Source organism: Felis catus, chromosome B4 (genome assembly GCF_018350175.1).
Source record: "Felis catus isolate Fca126 chromosome B4, F.catus_Fca126_mat1.0, whole genome shotgun sequence".
Classification (NCBI taxonomy): Eukaryota; Metazoa; Chordata; class Mammalia; order Carnivora; family Felidae; genus Felis; species Felis catus.
This window is the reverse complement of record NC_058374.1, coordinates 36,102,541-36,118,901: the sequence shown is the minus strand read 5'-3', so window position 1 is coordinate 36,118,901 and position 16,361 is coordinate 36,102,541. Positions and strand designations below refer to the sequence as shown.

At 41.8% G+C, this 16,361-nt stretch overlaps 1 protein-coding gene across 24 annotated transcripts in view; it reads left to right on the top strand.

Moving 5' to 3' along the window:
* The window catches only part of CACNA1C (calcium voltage-gated channel subunit alpha1 C), a 753,388-nt gene that overhangs the window by 62,595 nt on the left and 674,432 nt on the right, over positions 1–16,361 (top strand). The gene's annotated exons all lie outside the window — the stretch shown is intronic.

Below are 16,361 nucleotides of genomic sequence, written 5' to 3'. Positions count from 1 at the left end.
GCACATGGCCCACTCTGTCTTGGCAACAAGCCATAATGCAGGCGTCATTTCATGATGTTGAGGTGTTCTGTTAACCAGGTGAGTTCTTTGTCTGTAAGGATGGACATCTGAACTAGAGAGAAGGAAATTTAAAAAATAACATCACTATACTAATGAGGCCCAATAATTCCTATTTTAAGGTTGGATCTAATGCTGAAGAATCTCTGGCATCCTTCCTTGGAATCAATTACAGTCAATTTCATCACATTTTACATCAGTTAAAGGAACATTGTCAAGATAAAATCTTGCCCAACATAGTTTTTGTTTTGTTTTGTTCTAATTTCCTTACTCTCCTAACCAACAACTTCATAGATTATTTTGCCAAAAACGTATTTTTCGAGCCAAATTTTACGGGTTCAGTCTTTATTTGGGCTGTGGTGAGGAAAGCAGCATCCTCCTGTTCTTGATCTCACATTGGTTAGCTGTACTGCTCTGGTCCTTCTCCATGGTTCTCAGGTGCGCCCTGGGGTTGACCTTTTGTCTGCATGCAGGGGCCCGTGTCCTGTTTCTTTAGGTGCTTGTGAGGTTGTGTCTGTCTCATTGATGGGATTATTTGTGCTAATCTTTCCAGAGGACAGGCATGGGCCACAGCAGGGCAGAGCTGCCTGGGAGGGGTCAGAGCAGGCAGCCAGAGATCTGATGGGCAGCAGAGCCTCGGCAGGTATAAGGCTATGCTCCACAGTTCTGAAGCTGTGGACAAGCCAACCTGTAGGTCTAGGCACCAGGAGCATGAACTCAGTGAAGATGAACTCAGAGTAGCTGAGGCAGAAAGGATCAAATGTGAACTTTTATACCACAGGTGAGTTAAGTAGCCAGCAAGAGGACCACTAGCAGGTTGGGACATGGCCCATGAATTTAGGTTTCAAAAGAGAGGCAAGCTTTGTCCTGACCTCTTTGACCTTCTTTTTTGTTCCCTGTGTCAGGCAAGAATCCACAGGGGTGTGCTGGCTGCTGGAAGGCAAGACAAGCCTCCACACATGCAACTTATTTCTGATTAAGGATGGACAGAGAAGCTCAGACCTTTTCATAGGTCTCCTAGCATGAGTTGTTAATTAGATTTTGTTCTGTTGTGGCATAGGGATCTAGAGACACTGCTGCGTAACTACCCATGGCCATTCCTGGGCCACCTACCAGGCAGAACTCCTCATCATCAAACTTGGAATATCCAAAGGGTCAGACACCTCTTGACTCTCTTAGGGGTCCAACCTGGATTCTTTCTCATCACTGTGGTCTCAGTATGGGGAAACTCTGGAGCTTATCCACGCTTTCCCTTCACTGAGGTTTCTGGTGTCCAGGTGAGCCTCAACTGGCTAAACGGTGGGCCAGGTTCCTTAGCACACAGATGGGTAGAATGGTGAATGTGGGGTTGATCTGAATTCTCCAGGCTCAACCATTTGGAAGACAATGATTTCCTATCTCCTATCCCTCCTTCCTTGTCCCATATCTTTCTTTGGGCAGAAGAGGATTGAAGAATGATTTTCTTTTTATTTCCACCCTTATTTTCTATGGGAATAAAGTTTCAAAATAAGTCTGCTTGAGTGTCTACCTCTTTTCCTCTCCTGCTTCCCCTTACCCCAGAGCAGTTTCTGAGTGCAAAACGGAGTCACCATTACAAATTCCTTTACCCAGGTTGCACCCCTAACTGATTAAATCAGCACCTCTGAAGTGGGTCCCAGGCCCAAGCTGTTTATGCTCTCTCAGTAGGCAGTCATGGTTGGGAACCAAAACCGTAGCAAAACTTCCTAACAGTGGCCTAGCCAGGGTCATCTTGGCCAATGGAGGCATCTCTCTGCTCTGCCTTCCTGGATGGGATCACCAGGAGGCCAGGCTTCACTGCAGGTACAGTTCTGTATCTGAGGCAGCACAGCAGTTAAGAACTTGGCTTCTGACCCTAAATTGTCTAGCTGGAAATCCTGACTCTGTCACTTACTGCTCTGTGTCTTCACCAACAATGCGGGGCTGATAGTTGCCCAGGCTTTGGAGGGTGGTTGTAAGGAAACTTTGAGTTATTGCACACAAAAGGTTTAAGGGATCATGAACCATAGAGGTGCTAAATAAATATTATTATCTGTTATGGAATGATTTGTTTTCATAAAACTTTATTGTTGAACATGATCTTTGCCTCTTGGTGGTTTCTCCTTGGTCCTAGTGTCAATTTCCTCCTCAAAGACAAATGCTCCACCCCTGCTGTGAGGGCTGTGCAGGGCTGACATAGATGTGAGTGAGGAGCACCGACTGCTGGTGTCCTGGTACCTGGAGATGGAGGGCACGCTTTGGGGCACCCCTGGGGGAGATTCCTGTGGCCCCAAGCCCCAGTCCCTCTCTGTATGGATTATCTTACGGTTTTAGGTTTCATCTGAGTGTTTGTATCGTAATGACTCCCATTGGCCTCAGTGTCACAGACTATCCCTAACATGAACAACAATCTGTCACCAGTCACATCCTGGTGCTCCTCCAGGCAAGAGGTTCAAGTGCGTGTTTATAGGTGGCACACAAATTCAGAATAACTCTGATGCTCTTGAAAAGGATTTTTTAAAATGGACTTAGCATCTTGGTTTTCCTTCCGTTACTAACTAAACCTACCAAATGCATCTTTAAATGAAGTCAAAGTTAGGACAATTGATGTTTCAGAATAATTGACAAGCATGAGAACCTGCTGGAAACAGCAAGGTTATTAGGCAGATGTGTTTGTGGGTGTTCAGATGTGAATTAAACCGATCCATTACACTTGTTTGGTGTTCATTGGGGCTGCAATATTTTTATGCAGAAGCCGTGAAAGGAGACACAGTTCAGTGGTGTTTATTAGTGACCTTGTCTTGTCCTCTGAATTATGGACAGGCAGCTCAGAACATCAGGAGGTGGTGCTAACAATTGTGCCGTGTTTCTGTGTATTCTGTATCCGTGAGATGTTGCTGCCCTCTCGGGCTTGAATTTTGAAGTAGAGAAAGTGAACGTGGCTTTTCAGATCGGAAGTATTTATAGAACTAGGTTCTGATATAACAATGGCTGAAGCATTTGTGCAGGAAATAAGAACACACCAGAAAAGAAAGAGAATTTCCCTCCCTACAAAACACCTTCCTCCTGACAGTGTCTACTTTTGGGGGGAGTCTTCTTTATGACAAATTGAGGGTTTGCCAGTCTGATCAAAGGGATATTAGACTGAAAATGCGGGTGGTGGAAGAAAGTGCTAAGCCAACCCTATGGCACTGAGAGGAACACTGGGCTGGCACAGTGATGCAGCTGAACCCTCCCTGGGGGTGTCCCGCTGGCCTAGTCTGCCTCTGGAGAGGAGATGTGTGGGATCTCCAGTCCTTGACTTATAAGGAATCCTGGGGCATGTGTAAGCAGCTCCTCCCGCAAGTGAAGCCCAGTCTCTGTGTCCAGCTGGCTCCTCCTTCTGGCTTCTGACACAGGTGCCCTATAAAGCCCGCCCGCATGCCGTGGCCATTAACCTGCTCGCACAAGCAGACACTGTCTGGGCCGCACCTCTGTCCTGGAATTCTGTGTGGGGCTCAGGCATCTGATACCTCTAGCACCCAGAACATGGATCCCTTTTCCCCCTCCAAACCCAGGCTACTTTTATACCTTAAAAATACAAAAGCCTGGCTGTATGTTCTTTCCTGGAAAATTGAGCTTTATTTCCATTCTTCTATGCTAAATGCCTCTTGGGGTCTTACTGTCCTTGAATGGTCAGTGGCATTATCTTCAGGGCCTTGAGTATGATTCATGCTATAATTCTTTTTTTTTTTCTTTTAGGTTTATTAGTTTATTTTTAAGAAAGAGAGAGAGAGCAGGGGAGGGGCAGAGAAAGAGAGTGTGAGAGAGAGAGAATTCCATGTAGGCTCCACACTGTCAGCACAGAGACCGGAGGGGTTTGAACTCGCAAACTGTAAGATCATGACCTAAGTTGAAATCAAGAGTCAGACGCCCAACCGACTGAGGCACCCAAGTGCCCCCATGCTATAATTCTAAGGGCAAGCATTTTCTAGCTGTCTCATACTAAAACAGATGAGAACAACAACAAAATTCCACTCCCCCCACTATTGTATCATAACACCCCTCGCCCCCGCAGTCAAACCTCCAGCAATCATCTCACCACAGACAGGAGCATAACATGGCTAGATGCCCAGGAACTACAGAAGATGCAGTTTCCAAAGGAGCCAAAGGAACCATAGGCATCACGAATAGAAGCATCGCATCTAAAATGATGGTGGTTGATGATTTGTGCTGGTCTGGTCACCACCCTGAGAGCTCAATTCTGGTAGCATGTTTTTTTTAATGTTTATTTATTTATTTTGAGAGAGAGGGAGAGGGAGACAGAGAATCCCAAGCAGGCTCCGTGCTGTCAACACAGAGCCCCACGGGGGGCTCAAACTCACAAACTGTGAGATCATTACCTGAGCTGAAACCAACTGAGTCACCCAGGTGCCCCTGGTAGCTTATTTTGAGAGAAACACTGATAGAGAAAGAGAGATGAGGATGGCAGAGAATGTGAAAGTAGCTTATGTTTTGGCTTGGAGAATAAAAGATTCATAGAAAAGGGAGGAAGATCTTATATATATTATTTCATATGTTATCTATATTATCTCTCTATAGTAATGATCTATATTCTAATAATAATTCTAGCAATCATATTTTGAATATCTGCTATGTCTTAGATCTTTGGAATGTGTTAACTAGACAATCGTCATGACAATCCTGTTGGGTACGGATGATGAAACTGGAGAGGTGAAATGACTTGCCCAAACTCCCACACTTAGTAAGTGCAAAGCTGAGATTCATGTCTGAGTCCTTCCAGCTCCAAAGGCCATGTGCCATCTTCCTTGTCTCCTTGCTTTGTGGAAGACAGTACGCTTTCTCTCGGTGCCAGAAAACTGAATTAGAGTTACAGAGAAGGAATTGAAGCAACAGAGATTCAACTCAACATTAGGCAGAACTTTCCGTCATGCAGAGTTGTCCAGAGATGAAATGAATAGCTCTACTGTGAGTTTCTAGTCCCTCAAAGGTCTTCAGGCACAGGCTGAGGGGCTGATGTTGAAAGTGCAGTGGGGGTTATTGAGTATTATAAGAAGGAGCCACCAGATGACCCATAGTGATCCCTCCTATTTTATTAGTCTATGTGAAGTAACTCCCCCAAATATACAAGCTAAAAGAGAAGGTCAGTTAATATGCTGGACCAATAACCAATCACTCTGAAATAATTCAAGGACTAATTGTGCCATCCAGTGTTATTAAAGCTTGTTATTTCTCATTCATTCATTCATTCATTCACTTACTCAACAAGTATTTTTCTGAGAGCCTACTATGTGCCAGGCCCTAGATATATAATGGTGATTAACACAGAGTCCCTCTCCTCAGGGCAAAGAAAAGTATAAATAGGTGATTTTAATTCTGTGTGTAAATATAATTAGGAAATTACAGGATGCTGAGGGATGCCTAGTGCGGCTAAGTGGAAACAATTCAGGAGCTACCAAGGTGAAACCCTGAAGAAAAGATAGAGATCTAGGCAAAGATAGGCCTAGATAGAGATCTAGGCACATGTAAAAGGCCTAGAGGCTTGAGAAGCTATGGCTTGAATGGGAAACTCCAAGCCCAGTCATGCACTTCGGGTGTGAGCGCCCCCTGCTGGTATGGGTGGACCTCTGCTCCCCTGCAGGGCCCAGTCTCCCCTAGCCCCACCATGGTGCATGTGACCTATGAGAGAGGATCCTCAGGTCTGTTCCAAGACAATGTCTCCTGCTGCTCTAAAACTTGCACGTTGAAGTCTTGCAAAGGGGCAGTTGGCCCTGAAGATTTCACTAGGCCAGAGCCATTCTGAATTTCTCCACAGAGATGGGGGCACCATTCTTTCTTCCACTAGGTATTATGCTTTGTCACTGGGAAACAAAGCAGGGCTGCTTGTGTCCCGGTGTTTCTTGGAGTCCCTTGGTTCTGCTAGCATCAGCTGCAGTTCATTAGACTCACATGGCAGGGAGTGGGCAGGGTGTTATAGGGGGCAGGAGAGGGGGAGAGGAAGAACTTGGAAATGACAGCTCTGTTTCTTCCAACTCCGTTCTTTTCCCCCCAAACCCCCAGCACACAACTCTTCCATACAGACACCTTCCCACCTCATGCAGACAGAACACTGTGGGTCTTACATCCTTTCAACAACTTGGACACATCTGATTCCCAGTGGGGGGCACAGAGCAGATTCAACCTGGGATCCCTATGATGAGTACATCTATACATCTATATCTAAGTGTGCTTGTGGAACACCAAAATGTGACAGGTAAGGGGATCATCTTATTATTTTCCTACCTCCAAGGCAGGACTGTACTTAAACCATCTCAGACAGATGGTTAACTGTCCTATTTTAAAAGATCTCTAGGGAGGACGATTTTGCAATTCCCCATGGCTGTCTGTTCTAGTATTTAATCATCTTCATTACCAGCGAGTTCTTCTTTATGCTACATCTAAATCTCTTTGGTTGTGATTTAAGTCTTGTTCCTTGAGGGTAGATGCTGTGGATCTTCTGCTTTATGGGAGGGAAGGATTCTGGTCCTAATTTTGCAGGCTTGGGAATCATCCATTCTATTTTAACCCCCTTCTTTGGGGGTTATTTATTTATTTTTTAATTTATAAACATGAGGGTTGAGTTAGGGCTGGTTCCCAAGGAGTTGTCTAGCTCTAAAAGCTGTGACATCTCAAACTAAAAGTGCTGCACAGGTATCCTGTGTGATTCAATACTCTGTAGAAAAAAGAATGCTTTGCTGCATGAAAAGCTTGTGGCTGAAATTTGAAATGAGGCCATATAGACCTAGTCCAGAAAGCCATCTTTCCATTAGTGACACAGGATGGGACTTTAGGAAGGGATGGACAATGGAGGGGCTGCTGCCACTGAAAGCTGGACCTTTCAGAGACTCTGCAGGGCCATCCATGACCACATTTTGTGGGTGCTATGCCAGCCTCTAGTCCCTGACAACTGAGAAAGTGAATACCTGGTTGTATAGAAGGCTAGCTTTTCACCCTCCCCAACCTTCTCTATCTTTAAAAAGTGCTTTAGGAAGGATAATACGTTAAGCCAATACTGTGTAACTCTTCAGTGAACTGAGAAAGGAGCTGTCACAGACTCATTTTTGGTTTAGAGAGGCAGTGGTTGGCATGGGAGGATTCAGGCTGCCTGAGGATGGAGGTTTGCCAGGAACGAAGACAAAGGCTCCACACAAAGAGCAAGAGGATGCTGAACACAAAGTTCACTTATTTCCCAATTTTTTCTAAAGCATTCTTGTCTGCTACCTTTGGTATGCGTGTCCAGAGGACAGCTTGCTGAAGGCTGGTATTAGCTCACTTTAGGGGATAGCTGTTGGGCACAGTTTATCCCAGGCAAAGTTCTACCAGCTAAGCTCACTGAGCATCCGGCCTCATCGGTACAGATCTTTCTCGACTTATAATGGGGTTATGTCCTGATAAATCAATTGTAAGTTGAAAATATCAGAAGTCAAAAGTGCACTTAATACACCTAACCTCCCGAACATAACTTAGCCTAGCCCACCTTGATACTTACACTAGCTTCCAGTTGGGCAAAATTATCTAACATAAAGCCTATTTTATAATAAAGTGTTGAATATCTCATGTAGTGTATTGAAGACTACTGAAAGTGAAAAACAGCATGGCTGTAAGGGTAAAGAATGGTTATAAATGTATCAATTGTTGGCCATGTGATCATGGGGCTGACTGGGAGCTGAGGCTCACTGCTCCTGTCCAGCATTGTGTGAGAGAGGATTGTATCGCATATTGCTAGCCCAGGAAAAGATCCAAAATTCAAAATTCAGAATCCAAAATTCAAAGTACACTGAATGCATATTGCTTTTGCACCTTCGTAAAGTCAGAAAATCTTAAGTTGAACCATCATGAGTTGAGAACCATTGGTCCCTAGCAGTGAAGGCAGCTTCAGCCAATGACAGGATCACATCATGAGACAGATTAACCTACCACTCACTTGTATACTCTTACCTCCTCAAGTTCTTTAAAAAGCTACAGAAATAAAGAATTTGTTGTTGGGTAGGCATGCCAGGAATTTTAATCTTCTACAAATATAAATGTGAGATTGTTGAATTTCTCTTGCTTTTATTACTGGTATCATCAAACACAGCCCTAGACTCACTGTCTGCTGACAGCCATTCTTGTTTTATTATCTCAGAGTTAGCTGGGAGTTAAAGTGTATTAAGGACCCAACTCGGTCTTGAAATTATTTGTTAAAAACTGTAGGGTACTTAGATGGCTATATACTGTATGATTCCAACTCTATAGCATCTGGAAAAGGCAAAACTATAGAGACAGTAAAAAGATCAGTGGCTGGGATGGGGAAGAGATGAATAGGTGAGCAAAGAGGATTTTTAAGGCAGTGGAAATACCCTATATGATATTATAATGATGGATATAGTCATTATACATTTGTCCAAACCCACTGAATGTATAATACTGAGAATGATCTTGTGGGTAAACTATGGATTTGGGGTAATTACGCTGTCAATATAGGTTCATCCTTGGTAAAAAAAAAAAAAAAAACATACCACTCTGGTGAGGGATGTTGGTTCTTCAGAGAGGGGATGCTTCTCCTTCTCAACTTTATGGTAAACCCAAAACTGTAGCAAAACAAAACAAAATAAAAATAAAAAATCACGTTGTGCCTCTGAATGGGAGAGAAAGAGCAGGACCATCCTACCTGGATTCGAGTCTTTTAGGAAGGGGTGTTGGCAGATAAAGCGGGGGTGTGTTGCAGAGCCCATTCTTACCATTGTACAAGTCAGGGAAGAATTTAAATTAGCTCAGGATTCTAACCATCCCCCACCTGATGAATAGCACAAAATTTTGAAAATACCTGAGCCTTCTATATAGCTTTTCAAAGCTTGGGGACTGGCAGCATCCTCCTCCTCCGGGAGCTTGTAAGAGAAATGCAAAATCTCAGGCTCCACCCCTGTCTGTGGAATCAGTCTGTATTTTAACAAGATCCCCAGCTGACTCATATACATATTAAAATTTCAGGGGCAGCTGGGTGGCTCTGTTGGTTAAGAGTCTAACATCAGCTCAGGTCATGATTTCCCGGTCTGTGGGTTTGAGCATCAGGCTCTGTGCTGACAGCTCAGAGCCTGGAGCCTGCTTCAGATTCTGTGTCTCCCTCTCTCTCTATCCCTCCCTGGCTGTGCCTGTGCACGCGTTCTCTCTCTCTCTCTCTCTCAAAAAGAAATAAACATTAAAAAATTTTTTTAAAAATTTGAGGAGCACTGGAAAATGAGAGTCCTTCCAGGTAGAGTCTTAGCATACGATCCCAGGCAAAATTGTGAAGGAGTTCTTTGAATTCACTAGTCTACTTTTTGATAGTCTTTTTTCTCATTCAAGTTTTCTTCTCCCTCCATTCCTTTCTACTCTCATCCCCTTCTCCCCAGACTGCCCCCCCTCTAAAAAAAGCCCATATAGACAAATAATAACACAGACTGTATACTCAGTATGGCCCAGGTCCCTTACATACTGGGACAAAAGAGATATGAGAAGATAATTCATGTTAAATTGTAAGTGACTTCAAAACTTGAAAGTTCTTTTGTTGGGATATTATAAAATAGGATACTTAATAAATCACTAACCTAAAGAGTGCATTTCTATTTGTAGAAACTGAGTCATTGTGGTACTCTGATAAAGACTGTAGACATCTGGGGGATAGGGTGACTTTCTTAACACTCATTTGACACTTTGTAGGCAACCACTTAACTACATAACAGACTGACTTAACTGAAAGGATGACCCCTAAAGCTTCTCAGACTGGTAAGTCCTCATTGCTCACAGACACTAAATTCTTAGTGCTGCATCTCAGATACGTTTTTCTTATCTGTATTATTTTCATGTACTTGGCCACTTAAGGTACTAAGTCCAGGTTTAAAAATACGTGATGGGTCACCTGGGAGGCTTGGTTGGTTGAGCGATCAACTTTGGCTTAGGTCATGATCTCATGGTTCATGAGTTTGAGCCCCGCATCAGTCTCACTGCTGTGGAGCTTGCTTTGGATCTTCTGATCCTTTCTCTCTTTCTGCCCCCCAGCTTTCTCTGTCAAAAATAAATAAAGTATTAAAATAAGTGATGGATGTTAGAAGAGTTTTGATAAGCCAAAGAAACATAAGAGAATTTTATTTTTAAAATTTTTTTTAAAGTTTATTTATTTTGAGACAGAGACAGCATGAGTGGGGGAGAGAGAGGGAGACAGAGAATCCCAAGCAGGCTCCGTGCTGCCAGTGCAGAACCCAACATGGAGCTTGAACTCACAAAACCGTGAGATCATGACTTGAACTGAAACCAAGAGTCAAATTGCTTAACTGACTGAGCCACCCAGGTGGCTCAGAATCTAAGAGAATTCTTGGGGCACTTGGCTGGCTCAGTCAGTAGAGCATTTGATTCTTGATCTCAAGGTCATGAGATCAAGCCCCACGTTGGGCCTAGAGCTTACCAAAAAAAAAAAAAAAAGGGGGGGGGTGGAATTGTTGAGATAATATTTCTGGAGATACGTGGACCCATGCTTAATAGGTGCTAGTGGTTTGCCAGGCAGCTTTGACATGTGATAAATGCTCAGATGTTTTTGTGTCCATTTTCTTTCCAGTTACTGTAGGAACAGATCTGACTTGCGTGATATTTCCCCTTTTTATTGCTTGATCTGATTTTTCTCTCATTTAAGTCACTTCCTGAAGATGCAATCCAACATCACAGCAACTCCCTGACTGTCCTGGGCCCAAATGTTATCAGAGGTGAAATCCCTAAACATGAATTTTGTCAATAAGTGATAGTAAAAGACAGATGCTAGGAAAAGGAGATGGATAAATACAGGTGTTACAGATGGGACACCGGCAAATGCAAGGATTGCAAATGCTTTGTAAGTAAACACAGCTTTTATAGGTAGGAAATTGCAAAATACAGTTGCTATGAGTGATGGTCTTTGGGGCCAACAGTCAGCCCCTTGCTACAAAGAGGGGCCTCTTACTAGAAAAATAAGAGTCAAAACATGCATATAGGGTCCCAGATCCCTAAAAGAGGGTCTTTTTAGCTAGATAGCCCACTAAACAATGATGAGCAGACAAGTGAAGCAATTTAATTTAGTTTAAAACTAAATTAGTTCTAAATTTAGTTTAAAAACTAATCATTGTGGGTAACCTACCAGGGAGCTTCGTCAGGAACATTAACTACCAGCTCAAGGCCACCCTTTCATGTAGATACTTCTGTGAAGTGATTGAGAGAAGTAGGGCAGGTGTCCTGGTCTCAAAATATCTCCTCTGCCAGTCTGTAATATGCCTAAAATTGCACCATTAGCAAATATTCCTTTGGATAAACTCCCTACCACCTCCAGAGATTGATAGAACAATCATTCATTCATTCATCAAATGTTTCTAACCACTTACTATGAACCAAACACTATTCTAGGGAACAGAAATTTATAGGCAAATACAACATGGTTCTTGCCCTTGAGATGCTCAAAGTCTAGTCAAAGGGACAGGAGGTAAACAAATAACTCGAATAAACAAATGGCAATTAGCAATATAACTACTGCTCTGATACAGATAATTGCAAGGCTCTGTGGGGGACAGAGGAAGAGAATTCTCACCCACCTGAACAGGTGAGGCTTCAGGACATGATTCTTGACCTGAGTCTTATAGGATACAAAGGATGCCAGACAGATGCCAGACAAGTGCCACACAGATGTCAAGGATAGGGGTTGGCAACTTGGATGTGGAGAGAAGGAATGGGAGGTGATTTTGGACTATGGGGCTCTGCAAGCAGGAGGGAGCATCCCTGTGTCTAGGCAGAGGAGAATAGACTTTGGGTTCCCATGGAACATCATGTAGGCACTGCATGCCTATGTGTGTTTAGAGAGTGCTTCTGCAAATTGGGGAGGGGAGGCATGGCAGAATTTATGCCCAGAGATGGAGGATGGCGCAGACCAATTTGTCTACTTGGTCACTTTGTTGAAGGCACGATAGCACCATATTTCTCTTCATTCAACGTTCACCCATTCCTCTTCATTCAACGTTTTGCCACCCACATGCAGCTTTTCTATCCAGTGAAGTCTCACTCCATAGCTTCAGCAATGAGAGGGTTAACCAGCAGATTTTTGAGGTTAGACAGTTAAACTCCATCTGTGTGTGTGTTTTTTTTTACATTTATAATTTGGGCATTTAAAAAACTATTGAATATGGCTTAAATGGGGTCTTTGTGTAATGGGAAATGTTTTAAGCCCCATGCTTACCAAACTTCTATAACATTGATCTGTCCCAGGAAATGGAGCCTGCTCTGCCCTCTGCAGTACAATTCATCTTAATGGGACCTTAGCTAAATGCATGACTTGGCAGCAAATAATTTGGTTAATCTAAGTACTCCCTTTACAGGATTTGCTTTTGGAGTTTTAAGGGAAATTTTCAAGCAGAAAATGGTTACTGGGATAAAATTGTTGAAATTTAGTTTGCCTTTCATGGGAAATTTGGCAGAATTTGGTTATCAAACTCCAGGTGTAGGCTGGGTAGTGTGGAGACGTTGAATATTCTTGACTTCTGCTTCTGAAGAATTGGTTTCAAATATTTTCTCTTCAAATAGGTAGTGTGGACTCTTACATAAGCAGTGGTGGCCAACTCTTTCCCCTTTTTCCAAAAAAGGAATTAAAAAACAAAAAGAAAGGACTGGAATTGTGCTTAATGATACTCAGGTTGGACCAGAAATGATTACTGGGTGCTACCACAGATTGTCAAATATGATTTAAAATTCCATCTTTCTGGTAATTTTCTACTTCCTGCTATTTTTCTACTTTTACTCACCACATGTTTTCATATTAATGTTGTTTTATACTCAGAACCCTCTCCTTGGGGGGTTCCCAGTTTATGGTTGAGGGAACTGATACTCAAAGAACATAAGAGACTTGGCTAAAGTTACACAGCCAGCTAGGAATAGATACAAGCTTTGAACTCAGATTTCATTCTAATACCTAACCTTTTTGGCTCCCAGACTGTACATGAAAATATGACAGATTCAGATCTGTTCAATAAATCCTGACTGAAGGCCAGAACCAGGAGAATTTCTCCTGAGGCTGAGAAAACCCAATCTCAAGTTGTTGAAAGGGTAGACCCAAGCAGTGAAGTCCAATAGTCTTCTCTGTTGGGTCTCTATGGATTAAAAACATACTTGAAAATTGAATGATTCTGTCATGGAATAAAGTACAAATAATCTGGGGTCAAAAAGAATCCTCAGGAGTGTTTGGATTGTCATTTTCCAAAGGATGTTTTCTATACTCTCTGGGATAACCAGAGACATGACCACATGACACTTAGCATCTCTTTCTCTAAGAATCTCAAGACTAAAAACCTTGAGAAGGGAGGCAAATTGCTCAAGACCATGTTGGGGATAAACAAAGGGTGGGAAGGAGAAATCAGACATGTTAATTTGTTTCACAAACACGTGCTTATAGACCAGGCACCTGGCGTTGGGAGCCCACCTCTCCTTCTGAAGAGCAGTGCACACCAGTGTGGAGGCAGAGTTATCCTATCCATAGGCTGCCCTAGGTGGGCCTCCCTGGGCATCAGTCCTTGTTGAGCCAGGAGTCCCTACACTGCTTTGCTTGCATATTTCCAAAAAAGAGTTTCAAAAAGTATGTGCTTCACTATACATTTTCAAGTTAACATCCAAAATTTTTCAAAATAAGTTTAAATGGTTGTAAATGATGCAATTTCTGGTGCTTTGTAGATCTTGACAGTTTAAAATAAAATAAAACTGTTGCACCCCTCTTTAAAAAGTTTCCAATGAAATATAAACACCATCGCTATTTGAAACCTCTATTTATCCACTCAAAAATATTATATAAAAGCTGTTTTTTAAATAAGATTTTGCATCATTTCTTTTTCACCTTAGAAACATATTTCCATTTCATTTCCTCCATAAAAGTTTACCCTGATGCAATATATTTTTATGCTGAAAAGTCTGTCATTGATTACACAATCATACTATTCTGCAACAAAAAGAGGTATATAAATTTAAATGTAAATTAAAAAAATTTCCTGTGACTATAAGGCTTGGTGCTACAAGTTTCTTCTGGGTTGAATTATCATCACAAATATTATTAATATACAATCGAGCAAGACAATGTACATACATTATGAGCTTTTTAAAAAATTCAAGTATAATTAACATACAGTGTTACATTAGTTTCAGGCGCACAGTATAGTGGTTCAACAATTCTATACATTTCTCAATGCTCATCAAAAAAAGTGTACTCTTAATTTCCTTTATCTATTCCATGTGTCTCCCCACTCACCTCCCCTCTGGCAACCACAAGTTGGTTCTCTGTATTTAAGAGACTGGTTTTTTTTTTGTCTCTTTTTTTCCTTTGTTTGTTCATTTGCTCTCTTTCTTAAATCCCATATATGATGAAACAATATGTATTTATCTTTCTCTGACTGACTCATTCACTTAGCATTTTACCCTCTAGCTCTATCCACATTGTTGCAAATGGCAAGATTTCATTCTTCTTTATGGCTGAGTAATACTCCATTGTATAAATATACCACATCTTCTTTATCCATTCATCTCTGGTTGGGCACTGGAATTGCTTCCATATCTTGGCTACCGTAAATTCCACTGCAATAAGGCATACAGGGGCATAAAATCTTTTTGAATTAGTGTTTTTGTATTCTTTGGGTAAATACCCAGTAGCGGAATTACTGGATCATTCTATTTTTAATTTTTTGAAGAACCTTCAAAAGCCTCCACAATGGCTGCACCAACTTGCATTCCCACCAACAGTGCATGAGTATTCCTTTTCTCCACATCCTCACCAACAATTATTTGCTGTGTTTTTGATTGTAGCCGTTCTGATGTATGTAAAATGATATCTTATTGTGGTTTTAATTTGCATTTCTCTGATAAAAAGTGATGCTGAGCATCTTTTCATGTGTTTGTTGAATATCTATATATTTTCTTTGGAAAAATGTGTATTTTTAATTGGATTATTTGGTTTTTTGGTGTTTTAGTTATATAAGCTCTTTATATATTTTGGCTATTAATCCCCAATGAAGTAATGATTAATATAAAAGTTAAAAATTATCCCAAATGTATCTCTTACAAAGATGGACGACTGGAGAGGGTATGGTGTCTGATTAAAGGAGGCTTTCTGGACATCAGTATTTCAAATATCTCCTTTTTTGGTGCCCTGGTGGTACTCGCATCACAGGGAAATGGATCACGGAAGGATGTGTGTGTGTGTGTGTGTGTGTGTGTGTATAAAGGCATGACTTTCTTCTGTCATGTGAATGAAGGATGCCTGTGAAAGCTCAGAAGAGAAAGAGAAAGTGGCTGGCAGCCTCCAGCCTCTGCCCCAGTTTGTCCTCCAAATAGTGTTAAGATTGGATATATGTGAAAGTTGGGGATCTGGAAACTGATTCCATTAAAACAATCCATGTACCATGAAGATAACACATACATCAGTTTGAAGATGCCATAAACTACTCCAAATATTTTCCAAACCTGCTTAGGAAATTACTAACGTGTTCTTGATATATCTAGATAAGACTAGTTTGCCTTGGGGCGCCTGGGTGGCGCAGTCGGTTAAGCGTCCGACTTCAGCCAGGTCACGATCTCGCAGTCCGTGAGTTTGATCCCGCGTCGGGCTCTGGGCTGATGGCTCAGAGCCTGGAGCCTGTTTCCGATTCTGTGTCTCCCTCTCTCTCTGCCCCTCCCCCGTTCATGCTCTGTCTCTCTCTGTCCCAAAAATAAATAAACGTTGAAAAAAAAAATTAAAAAAAAAAAAAAGACTAGTTTGCCTAGACTATTCAATATAAATACAGGCATAAATATACCTTTACTTTCAGTAGATTTTAAGAGAAAAGTGTGTTTGGGGGATATTTCATCTACAGAATCAGTTGAAGTGGATATTGTCATTGATTTATCTAGAACAAATAAAAGCTATTATATGCCACATAAATTATAAATGCTGTCAATATTACTCTATCACAAGATTGTTATGGTTACAACATACCCTCTTATGAATTAGAATCATTGAATGATCTTATGCTGATTGGAATGGGAACCAATTCAACTAATCAGAACTTGGCATATCCCTAGCACACATGGGTCACAGACACACAGAGTTGTTGATTTATACTAGTCCGTTAGTCAGGATAGGCAATGTCGCACATTGGTGATGACTTCCAAATTTTGGAGACTTAGTACAATAAATGCTTCTTTCTTTTTTTTTTTAATTTTTTTAACGTTTATTTATTTTTGAGACAGAGAGAGACAGAGCATGAACGGGGGAGGGTCAGAGA